We start from the raw sequence: 12,796 nt of genomic DNA, 5'->3' as shown, positions 1-12,796 counted from the left end.
TTAAACACAAAATCTCCAAGTGGCCACATGGAATGACAGAATTGAAGTAATTCAGCTGCTTTATGATCATGGTGCTCCCGCTATTCAAATTTACAATCTACTGCTTAAATGCAGACGTATTTAAGGTTGGAAACACAAAAGTCGCCTGAAACAGGCTCGAAATGCTGAACTGTTAAGGATTTCTTCCCAACAGCCATATGGAGCCAACTCAGAATATGTTGAGGCCGACTGAGTAACTTGGAATTCTCCAAATGACTTCCACGGAGAAGACAAGAAAGGACTCATTTTTACATGTGTGAATTTGAACATACATATGTATTATTGACACTCAAGAGCATTGGCACCAGTTGTTCACAGCCTAGACCGTAAAGACATTTTTCAGGGAGGAGAATGTTATCACTGATGTTGTTGAGGATTTCCAACACGTGATGCTCATAGGAAGCAGGCTGACTTCTCATCAGTTTTATTATTGTTTCTGAATTCTCTATAGTCAGTCCACCCTTTTCTAGCTTGTCATGTGCAGCCCTCCCTCCACCCTAGGCTTGGTCCCAGGATCATATCCAGGCCCTGGTCCTCCTGGTGGAGCTGAAGGGAGATGATAGAACATCTCTGGCAATCCTCCTAGGACTGAGCAAACGGAGGCAATACTGGTGAGTTCAGAAAAGGTTAGTCCCCTGGCTAGATCCCAGGTCCCTAGAGCTTCTCTCTGGACAGGACCAGCTCTCCTCATGCTGCTAAGAGTCTCTGCATCCTAACATGTTCCTGATGGAACTTTTGCACTGTTATGTGTGTTTCCTTTTGTGTGTGTGTGTGGTTTGAGGGGTTTTTTAAATTTCCTTTTTTAAAAAAAGTATTATTTATTTATTGGCTGTACCGGGTCTCAGTTACGGTATGTGGGATCTTTAGTTGTGGCCTGCGAACTCATAGTTGTGGCATGTGGGATCTAGCTCCCTGACTCAGGATCGAACCCCGGGCCCCCTGCATTGGGAGCTAGAAGTCTGCCACTGGACCACTAGGGAAGTCCCTAAGTGTGTGCATGTGTGTGTGTGTGCTCAGTCGCTTCAGTCATATCTGACTCTTTGCAACCCCATGGACTGTAGCCTTATCCATGGGATTCTCCAGGCAAGAATACTGGAGTGGGTTGTCATGCCCTCCTCTGAAAGATCTTTCCAACCCAGGATCGAACCCGTGTGTCCTGTGTCTCTTGTATTGCGGGCAGATTCTTTACCACTGAGCCACCGGGGAAGTCCAGTCCCTATGGATTTCCTTTAAAAAAATAATAGACAAGCAATAAAATATTAGGTTTGAGAAGGTTGACATGAGCAATTGAGCTACAAAATGAGCTTGAACTAAATCCTAGCAGGTTTTTCTTAGGAATAATATTATCATCTCCAGCCACTTGCAGTAGATTTATTCTGAATTCAGAGAGAGGTTTCATTTGTTGTTTATACTTTGCATTATTCATTTGTTTCTTTAATTTATGAGCCTTGGCGCTCATTAGGATATTTCAGTGGGGTGTGTTGGATCTGATGATGCCTGTATTCTTTTCTGCAGAGTAGTTTATGTTTTGGGTTTTACTTTAACTTTTAAAAAAACAACCCTTTTCTTGGGCAATTACCCAAATGATACCAGACATATGGTTGAAAATGTGAGTCCTACAGATGCCTCCTAACCTTTTGCTTGCTGACAGCCGCCAGCTAGATATTGCAGGCAGCACAGAACAAGCATGGCTGGAGCACATCTCCATTGATGTAAAGTCAATCTGGAAACCGCTGGAAAATGGACAGCTGCTTTCTGAGCCTGTGATACAGCCAAAGGAGCCCTCTACTAAATTAAAACAATGTCAGAGACAGAAGCTAATGTCTTGCCTTACTTGGCCATTGACCAGCCAGGTGACTTAGGGCAACTTGCTCAGCTTCTCTTTTGCCTCCTCTGCAAAGTGGAATCATCTCTTTACCAGACAGAAGATGGACCCTGAGCCCGAGGCTGACCATTCTCACCCTCTTAGAAGGACTGCTGATCCTTCCACATATTTAACAATCACAGGTTAATAATTGGGAAAAGCAGGGCTTCCCGTGTGGCTCAGTGGTAAAGACTCCATCTGTCAATGCAGGAGATGCAAGAGACGCAGGTTCAATCCCTGGGTCAGGAAGATGCCCTGGAGGAGGGCATGGCAACCCATTCCAGTATTCTTGCCTGGAGAACCCCATGAACAGAGGAGCCTGGTGGGCTACAGTCCATGGGGTTGCAGAGAGTCAGGCACGACTGAGCACACACAAATAAAAGAATAATAATTGGGAAAAACAAAGAGAACACCTCTATTTAGATAATTATGCATGTTTTTCTGCTTTTCTCGTTGGAAAGACATAAGCAAGATTGAGGAGGTAACTGTGTGCAGTGGCAGCCTCCCAGGGCTGACCTCTCTAGGGAAGGTCACTGTGCCCAGGAGCCCTTTACCAGAATTTGAAAACTAATTGTTGTAGGGTTTGCTGACCTGCTTATTTATTTATTTACTTTATTTTTGTCCATGCCCTGCAACTTACACTATTTTAATTCCCTGACCAAGGATGGAAGCTGGGTCCTCCCCTCAGCAGTGAGAGCGCGGAGTCCTAACCACTGGACCATCAAAGAATTCCCTAGGGTCTGCTGACCTCAACAACTAATGATGTGCTGAGAACTGTCTCTTCCAAAAGGCATTCCATTCCCTCGGGTGACTCTGGGCACCCCCTCCCCGGCGCCATGATGCTGTCTCCTCTCTCAACCCCCCACCCCAACTGTTCCCTCTCCTTCTTGCCCCAACCCCCTTTTTCCTCACAAACCTTTTTGCTGCTGCAGCCTTTTCTAATGAGGTAGTTCTGGCCAAGGCCTCTCCATGGCTTGGTTATGTAACCTGCCGCTGCTTCTGGTCCAGGGGTCACCCTGGAAGGGGGTCAGAGGGGGGCACACAGCCAGGGCCAGTCTACTTGCCACCCCCTTGGAACTTAGACGCGGTGCAGGAATTTGGACTCTGCAGGAATTAACAGCTCCAACACTTTCCCCAGAGCCAAAAGCGCAGGATGCGTGCTTTTTGTTCTTTGTTAAATTCCAACTAGCAAGGCTGCCTCAGAGAAGCCTGTTGGGAGCTGTTCCCCTGATGTTGGCTCCTAGTTAGCTTCTGGCCTCAAGTCTCTCAGAGCTGGGCTCCCCCAAAATGTCTTGTCTCTGAAGCATCACCCCTTTGATCAATGATGTCCCTTTGCCCAGTGATGACCCCCACTTTGCCTGTCAATAACCCTGTCTCTACCCCTCACCAGCCCAGAGGAAGGAGTTTGTCCCTCTAAGCCTGCCTTAGCTCAAGCTCACCTTTTATCAAACGATGTTTTTTGATGTGGACCATTCTTAAAGTCTTTATTGAATCTGTTACAAGATTGCTTCTGTTTTATGTTTTAGTTTTTTGGCCCCAAGGCAGGTGGGATCTTAACTCCCTGCCAGGGATCGAACCCTCGCCCCCTGCATTGGAAGGCGAAGTCTTAACCACTGGACCACCAGGGAAGTCCCTCAAGCTCACGTTCTTTCCAGAGCCTCTTTGAGCCTTCTCGACCCCCAACTCTTTTCAGGCGCTACAGCTTTGCCTCTGGCACCTATTCTATACTCAGCTCATAGAATCACAGACTCTTGGGACACAAGGCAATTTGCCTTCTCTCTTCTGACCCATGGCCTTGATCAGTATTTATCTCTTTGTCTCCCCTCCCAAACTAGACCTCAAGAAGTCTTCCATCCTGGAGCCCCCACCCACGGGAGGCAGCATTCCAAAAATGGAGCTGACCATAGAGTTGCTCTGAAATGACCCTGTGTCACTCAGTATTTGCCTGTGTATCTCTCTGGCCAGACTGAGTCTATCCAAGGGCAGGGGCCACCTTTGCCCCCTGGTGGGGGCTGGTACCTGCCTTTCTCATAATCTGCTCACTACCCTGGTCCCTGAGTTTCCCCTAATTGCTCACCCATGGCTGGGCCAGTAGGATGGCTCTGTCCTGTTTAGGGCATCGTCTCCCTGGCTGACTCACCCTTCTGCCCAAAGGTATGCCTTTGGGACTGCAGGGCATGTGTACACGTGCATGGGCTCGGTGCTAATAGACACAGCCCCTGAGTTCAGCATCAGTAATGCATTTTATACCCTGAAAGCTGCTATAAACTTTATTTATGACACAGCTGACATGTCTGAATTGGCTCCCAAATCCACCACCAAGCATGTGGTGATTGGTGAGCCTGTCACTTAGCCCACTTTTCTCTCTGTCTGTTAATAATAGATGCTTCTTACAGCCTCAGCTTGACAGCTTTGATTTAAAAGTCATCTTAAACCAAAGAGACTAATGGATGGGTCTGAATGTGTGCCTTTTAAAGCACAAAGCTTTGCTCTTAATTAACTGGATTCTGTCCTTTGATTGGAACAGGCTCTCCCCTCCTCGCATGATTAACTACCCACATTTGCGCCCAGAGCAAATCTCAGGTGTGTTACCTGAACGCTCAGGAGGCAGCGAGAGCCACCTGGTTACACGGCGCATGTGTGTTTGGGGTTGTCTGGTGGGTGTGAGATGCCCAGAGAGATGGTTCCGGTTCCATCTCTCCCCACTTGAGAGACGAGCGTTCTTCCATCCAGTCCACCATTCAGAGTGGAAAAGGAACCTTCCCTGTCCCTCACACGCCCACTCCTAGTCTGCAAATACGTGTGTGGTATGAGAGCTCCTCCATGGGCCGTCATCAGTGTGGTTTATGGGTCAGACTCCACTCCTGCAGTCACTTCCTCCCTCCAGCACAGACCACGGTGCATTTTACTACTTCTGTCTCTGTGCTTCTCCAATGGACAGTGCAGAGGGTGGGGCCATGGAAGGACCAGAGCTGTGGGGAGAAGCCCACAGTTATTTTATCTGACAGTTATAGAGGTGTCAGAGGTCTGACAGTAGTGTTACAGGGCTAAAATCAAGGTGATGGCAGGCTGCATTTCTTTCTGGAGGGTTTAGGGCTGAATTTCTTGCCTTTTCCAGCTTCCTTGGCTCATGGTCCCATCCATCTTCAAAGTCAACTCTACTGGTTGTCTCAAGTCCCATCACTCTGACACCACTTCCCTACCTCCATCTTTCACATGGGCCCTTGTGATTACATTGGACCCACCTAAATAATCCAGAATAATCTTAAAGTCAGTTGATTAGCAACCTTAATCCCATCTGCAACCTTAATCCTGCATAAAGTAACAAGGAGATTGGGATGTGGATGTGGACATCTTTAAGATGTGTTTATTCTGTCTAACATGTTAACTAAATGCAAACACATATTTTTACTTAATAGAAGATTACTAACTAATCTTTTTCAACAAGATCTGGAAGAGATGGGATAAATATTTAAATTAAGATGCAAGTAATCTGAGTCATATCTGTAATATCCTTAGTTTCATTGCACTTTTAAAACTAGATTTTCCTAAATAAAATCAGATCCTTTGCAGCCCTTTTGCAGTATCCCATCTTGTATTCTTTCACCTAGAACAAGCCTTTAAATCACTGGCTTATGGTGCTTAGACATTCTTTGTGCCTGGGATATTGCTTATCAATCAACATTTCATGACTTGCTGGAAAATACTGTCTGAACAATAAGCCACAGGATGAAAAGAAAAGCACAGTGCTCTTTAATTGCAAATGGTCTTTTACAAGGAGGTTTCTAATTACTTTTGCTTTTTCTCTTGAGCTGAGAAATTGAAGTGTTGGTGACAGAGAATCGTATGATGTGGCTTCATCCTGAGCATCCTTGGACCCTGTCACAGGGCAGGGATACCCACTTCCAAAATATCCCTGGGGCCACACCTGAAGAGAGCCCTGGATTTCGTGCACAGCCTGCATTGACAAGGGTTCCTCTGAGTATGTTTCAGACTCTGGTGTCCTTTTTTTTCTTCCGTGGAAAGAGGAGTTCATTGATCTTTACTCTGTTCTCAGTGAACTCATTTTCTTGTATATTTGTTCATCCTGTGTGTAACTTGGAGGAATCAGATTATTTTTCTCCTCCCCAAAAGGTGGCTCGGTAGTAAAAGAATCCATCTGCCAACGCAGGAGATGCCTGTTGAATCCCTAGGTCAGGAAGATCCCCTAGAAGAGGAAATGGCAACTCACTCCAGTATTCTTACCTAGAGAATCCCATGGACAGAGGAGCCTGGCGGGATACACTCCATGGGGTTGCAAAGAGTTGGACATAACCAAGCGACTGAGCACACAAGACAGGAAGCACAGATGAGATGTCCTAGAACTGTAGTAGGGACTCTCGGAGAACAGAGAGTAGAAAAACCTATGAAAAGGGATAAAGATGGCCTCTAGACCACAAGTTCCTAATTTAATGGCAGAAACATCGTGGTATTTTCTAAGTAAGCAGAACTGCACTTGACTTGTATTATCAAATGCATGGATCTGATGCTTGGAAAACAGTGTTTCTGCCTTACTTGGCATGTCTTCAGTGAAATGTGCTGCTGACAGGTTTGAATCCTGGCTTCACCCCTGACTGAATGTGTGACTTAGAGCAAGTTACTTCACCTCTCTGTGCTAGTGTGGGGCTCTTTCTTTCTTCTTTGGCTGCACTGGGTCTTTGTTGTTGCTCATAGGCTTTCTCTAGTTGCAGCAAGCAGGGGCTGCTCTTCAGTTGCAGTGTGCTGGCTTCTCATCACAGTGGTTTCTCCTGCTGCAGAACATGGGCTCTAGAGCTCAAGGGTTCAGTAGTTGTGGCCCATGGGCTTAGTTGCTCTGTGTCATGTGGGATCTTCCCGGACCAGGGATCGAACCTGCATCCCCTGCTTTGGCAAGCAGATTCTTAACCACTGAACCACCAGGGAAGTCCCTGTGGGGCTCTTTCTTTAAGGTCCATTCCAAGCTTAGAATCCAGGATTCTGTGATTCTTACCTAGTCAAGCAGGGACCCCCAGACAGATGCCTGAAGAACAAGTCTGTTTTGGAGGCAGGAGGAGAAGGAACCAGAGTCGGACAGACCTTGATGACAAAGATGACAAACTCAAGGTCATTCCTGGTTAACTAACACTCTGTGGACACGGCAGTTATAGCTCATTTAATTTGGTCCCTTGAGGTTAACAAAGAGGGGAGAGAATTTGAGTCCCTTCCCCCATCACAGAGGAATATGCTCTTCAATGAGGTGTGAGAGATAATTATCCAGGGAGCTGGGGTGGCCTACGCAAGACAGCAGGTCAACCCTCAGATTTGCAACTGACTATGAGCTGGGGAAGTGTCATCTATTCATGTTGTCTCCTCCTCCATCCCACCAGGACCCTCTCCCTGACCCCACACTCCTTGGTTCAGCAGCATCACTGGGGCCTTCCTCCTGCCAGGTATGAGACCAGGTGCTGAAGACATGATGGTGGAGGGGGTGGCTATGGCTCTTCCATCCTAAGAGCATCAGCATCCCAGAGGATTACAGCACCGGGTGAATGTTTGTGAGGGGCGCCCGTGAAGGAGTTTGGCAGAGTCAGGAAGGGCTTCTAAAAGCAATGACTGCTTTGATGGAGCCCGAAGCTTGAGTAGAAGTTAGCCAGACAAAGGGGAAGAGGTGCAGAAGAGAGGACTTTCCTAACAGGGAGACCAGCTGGAGCAAAGGCCTGAGGGTGAGCGCGTGCAGCACTTAGGGTTGCACGTGGAGGGCTTTCAGTCCATCCATCGGGGAAGATACATTGAGCACAGACTCCATGCTGAGCTCTGCGCTACGTACTGAGTGGTTTGTGCTCAGTCGCTCAGTCGTGTCTGACTCTTTGCCACCCCATGGACTGTAGCCCACCAGGCTCCTCTGACTAGGGATTTCCCAGGCAAGAATACTGGAGTGGGATGCCATTTCCTCCTCCAGGGGATCTTCCCAACTCAGGGATTGAACCCGAGTCTCCTGCATCTCCTGCTTTGGCAGGTGGACTGTTAACCACTGAGACACTGGGGAAAGCCCACTGAATTGTTTACAGTGGTTTAAAAAAAATTAAGTACAGGAGTCTCCACCCTCCTGGAGCTTTCATTCTAATGGGGAGACTAAATGGGTAACAATTAGAGTATGATATGACAGGTACAACAGGAAAGACCAGCCCAAATGTTGAGTGGAAGGAGGCCAGGTAGGTAATAGACTCCTACCCATGTCTTGAGAATACATGTTTCCAGCCTAATCTCAGGGGTGAGGTCAGGGAGATGTGTGTGAATTCTTTGCAAGTGAGGGAGTTGTGGTGTTTCTGTTTCCCCAAGGCACCTAGTGTATGTGTGTGTGTGTGAGAGAGAGAGAGAGAGAGAGAGAAAGCCTTGCCTACCTCATCCTCTGGTCACCCTGAGCTTTGCAGGGATGGGATGGTGAATGCTGCCTGGGCTCACTGACCTGGAGGGGCCCCTCAGATACCCACTCTCCATCTCTGTAGCACAACAGCTTCCCCAGGCAAGCAATTCATTCTCCCACTCTTTTTTTTAAGATTTTTTAAAAAATATGGACCATTTTAGAAATCTTTATTGAATTTGTTACAATACTACTTCTGTTTTATGTTTTGGTTTTTTGGCTATGAGGCATGTGGGGTCTTAGCTCCTCGACCAGGGATCGAATCCTCACCCCCTGCATTAGAAGACAAAGTCTTAACCACTGGACTGCCAGGGAAGTTCATTTTTTCTCTTTCTGCTGTGTGTTTACAACTCTGGGTTTTAACAGGGAGGCCTCTGCAGCTCCCCTGGGAAGATGTGTTGACCTCCCACCCCTGACAGCCTGCCTGCCCACCTGGGAAGGGGCCCTTTGGACAAGTGCTTTCCCTGGCACGCCTCTTCATCCATAACCCCTCATTCTATGGAGACCAGAACCATTGAAAGTCACTCAGTCATGTCCGACTCTTTGCCCATGGAATTCTCCAGGCCAGAATACTGCAGTGGGTAGCATTTCCCTTCTCCAGGGGATCTTCCCAACCCAGGGATCGAACCCAGGTCTCCCACATTGCAGGCAGATTCTTTACCAGCTGAGTCACAAGGGAAGCCCAGGGAAAGGCTACCCACTCCAATACTCTGGCCTGGAGAATTCCATGGACTGTAAAGTCTGTGGGGTCACAAAGAGTCGGACACGACTGAGCAACTTACACTTTCATGACCATTGAATGGTGGGGGGGGAGATTGTTGCCCACCAGAAGGTAAAGCTTCTCAGACCATACAAACACTGCAAAGCCACCTTCATGGTTTATCCCAGGCTCCCCCCGGGGGGTTAGATTTGGGCCAAAGCTGGATGGCCCAGCAGCGAGAAGGTTTGTGCATTCACTGCTTCATCTTGGCCGTTCCTCAGGGAGAACCACTTGCTACCCAACCAGGTAGAGGGCTCTACCTCCTTACGGGAAGGTTAGAGGGCAAATGTATTTTTATATTTAGCAAAAGAAAATAAATTTGACTCTGAACCTCATCTGTAATGTTTTGAAAACATCTTTATTGAGATGATGTTTCACATACCATAAAAACCACCCATTTAAAGTTACAGTGCAGTGGGTTTTAGTATTCCTGTATGGTTTCGATTTTGATGGTAATTTATGAGACACTAAGAGACCCAGGAGCAACTCAGAAGAGAGCGGGGCGACAGCTCCGAGTCTGCTCTGTTCTCTGCTTCATGACTGGCAGGCCTGCAGGGGCCCCTGGGCTTCCGCCCCCAGATGTAGTGTTTTCTCCTTTTCCAAGAAGGATTTTGTCTTCAAGTTCTTAGTTCTTCTTTCTCGCCAGTCTTTTCTCTCTCATATGCTCGTTCTGTCTGTCTTCCCTCCCTGACTGTAATTTCTATTTCTGAATAGAAACGATGTCCCAGCCTTTCTGTTGAATAATGGGTGTTTTGCAACCAAGCAAGGCTGCCTGTGCTTTTTCTGAAATAAATACTTGGGGGGTCCAGGGCTTAAATATGTGACCTTGGTCTCATTGCCTGTTTCTTCCCGATCTGAATTTCTCATGTGTCCATTTTAATTGATCCAGATATGTGTACGCCTGGATTGGCTCTGGTTCCAAAGCTGTGTTGAAATTCTTTCTTTCAAGGTCATTTCTTCCCTCCATACAACTTTCTGTTTTCCACTGTACTCCACTTTGTCAAGCACAGTTATTTTATCCAAATAAGAGAGCATGCCCCAGGGTCCCATGCTGGGTAATAGTTTCATTTTCTTATTTTAATTTCAATGAGAAGTTTTATTGACAAATATTGAAACTACTTTCCCAACCTTAATAGATGTGGCAAAATTGCCTGGTTTCCCCCTTTATCTAAAGAGCCTTTATTTTTGTATTCTTATGTAGCTATGGACACTTACACATTGTATTTGGAAGTTATATTTTCTAGGGCTCCTAAGGCTGTAACTTCAGCTTTGCTGGGACTCCTCACCTCCCTGCTTCTCTAGATCTCCTTTTGGAACAAGGTAGATGAGAATACAGGCTTCCCCAGGTGCCTCAGCAGTAAAGACTCTGCCTGCCAATGCAGGAGACACAGGTTCAATCCCTGGGTCGGGAAAATCCCCTGGAGATGGAAATGGCAACCCACTCCAGTAATCTTGCCTGGGAAATCACATGGTCAGAGGAGCCTGGTGGGCTACAGTCCATGGGGTCGCAAAGAATCAGACACGACTTAGTGACTAAACAACAGCAGATGTTAATACATCAACAACTACAGCTCCCCAGTGTGTTCAGACGTGTCACTAGATCTCAGAGAATTATGCTTGTGATAGGCAAGGGTTTGTGACAGAGTGCTGTGTCCAGGTGGCCCTGGCTCTCTGCATTAAATGTGTACCTGAAAGACTGCATGTCAGCTGCTAGCGAAGCCTGTCTCTTTGTGTCATGACTTTGCTTCCAGTGTGTGAAGCTTCCCCATCCAGGGGCCTCCGCTAGCTCTGTAGGCCTTCCGCAGTGCCCCCCATCCCCTCATCAGGCACCTCTGGTGGTGGTTCTCTGGTCCCAGGTAAGAACACCCCCCCACAGTGTCCCCCTAAGCAGCCTCTGACTTTGTGATTGATCACAGACATGATTAATTACATCACACTGATGCCTAGAACCAGTGTTAAGCCTCTTATTCACCTTGAGCCCCCAGCCATGCCAGTGGCTACAGGCAATTTGTGATTTGTGAATAAAAGGAGTAGCGCAGGGACTTCTCTGGTGGTCCAGTGGCTAAGATTCCTCACTCCCAATGCAGGGGGCCTGGGTTCAATCCCTGGTCAGGGAACTAGATCCCACAAGCTGCAACTAAGACCTGGCACAGCCACATAAATAAATAAGTTTTTTTAAAATAATATTATTTTTTAAAAGGAGCAGCACACTGTGGGACAAACCCTTGACTTTTTGACAAAAGGAGAATGTACTTATTGCTTTTCATCAGATTTAAAACATAATACATGTCTGGAAAACAGTATAATAAAACCAAAATGTATACAACAACAAGAGAAAGCCTCCCTGATTCCACGTCCCTTCCCAGAGCATATAATCCTTTACGATTTCTGGTTTGCACGTAGGCATATCTGTGCTATTTTCTTGTTTATAAATGTTCTGTGCGTGCACATTTCCAAAACGGCTTTATCCCGTTGGTGATACAGGATGGAGTGCTCTCTATGCCAGCGTGTTTGTTTCTCCCCTGTCCGTCCTCCTCACACAGGGTCAGCTTCACACAGGGTGCCCTGGGACACGGTTTTGGCCCGGTCTCCAGGCGTCACGGGATCCGGGAGTGATCTCACTGGGCACACCATCTGCCCTGCCTGGCCAGAGGCTGCCTCGGGGACGGCCAAGGGGGCACCACGTGTTGTTGGATCCAAGTGGGGTGGGGCTCTGAGCCCTGAGATGCTGTTTAGTCTGAAAATGCAAACAGGATACAGGAAGGTTTGGCTCAGATAATAGGCGATAAGGTTGTCATGATAATAACCACCCCTGGGACTTCAATCTCGTTTACTGTTAGCCAGTGATGGTCCTAAGCGCTTGATATAAATCAACTCGGTTAATCCCCACGTTTTATAGATGAGGCAGCGGGGGCTCTGAGAGGCTGAGTGATTTACCCAAGGTCACCCAGCTGGGAACCCAGACCGCCTGGCCCCAGTGTGTGGGTGCTCCCAGCCCCCACACTGCCCTGTCGCTAAGTCTGGCCCTGATGCCATGTGGGCACCTCTGTCAAGGGGGAGATTTCAGGGACAGTGTTCTTGACCTGGTGGCACCTTATGTGTGTTCAGAAGACACTCTTTATTTTCCGTCCTTCGAGCCGTGCTGAGTTCAGGTTGCTCATTACTGAGGGACGGTGCTGATTAGAGACAGTCTCGGCCATCCCTCTGTGCCCCGAGTTCTTCAGGGTGTGTCCTCAGACTCAAAAAATAGAAATGAAAACATCCTCAGAACTATCGCCTTCCTGTCCTCACTTCCTTACCCCTCCATTTCTTCTTGTTGTTCCATCTAATGAAGTGTTGTGGCAAAAAGAGCCAGTTCTGGTCATTCCAGATGGCCTCGCAAACCCCGCCTGCCTCACTGCCGAGCCTGGTGAGGATGGTTCGTCTCTCCCTGCATCACCTCCCCAGCATCACCTCCCGCATCATCTCCTTGGCATCACCTCCCGCGTCATCTCCTTGGCATCCCCTCCCTCACCATCTCCCCTGTCTTCTCATGCTCCAAGCGCCAGCACTGGGAGGGGTAGGGAGCAGAGACTCCCCAGTTCTTCCCTAACACCTTCATTCCATCACCTCCTAGACCCTCTGAGACCCTCAGTCTCCTCTTCTCCCGGGGCTGACCCAGAGCTGCCTCTCACACCTCCATGCTGTTCCTCTTCCTCCTTCCGGGCAGAAGCAT

The 12,796-nt window shown here is 47.8% G+C and overlaps 1 protein-coding gene across 15 annotated transcripts in view; it reads left to right on the top strand.

The window, feature by feature from the left end:
• The window catches only part of MAPT (microtubule associated protein tau), a 119,868-nt gene that overhangs the window by 37,804 nt on the left and 69,268 nt on the right, over positions 1-12,796 (top strand). The gene's annotated exons all lie outside the window — the stretch shown is intronic.

Source organism: Cervus canadensis, chromosome 1 (assembly GCF_019320065.1).
Source record: "Cervus canadensis isolate Bull #8, Minnesota chromosome 1, ASM1932006v1, whole genome shotgun sequence".
Lineage (NCBI taxonomy): Eukaryota > Metazoa > Chordata > Mammalia > Artiodactyla > Cervidae > Cervus > Cervus canadensis.
Note: the sequence above shows the minus strand (reverse complement) of the source record. Positions and strands in the feature narration are given on the sequence as shown.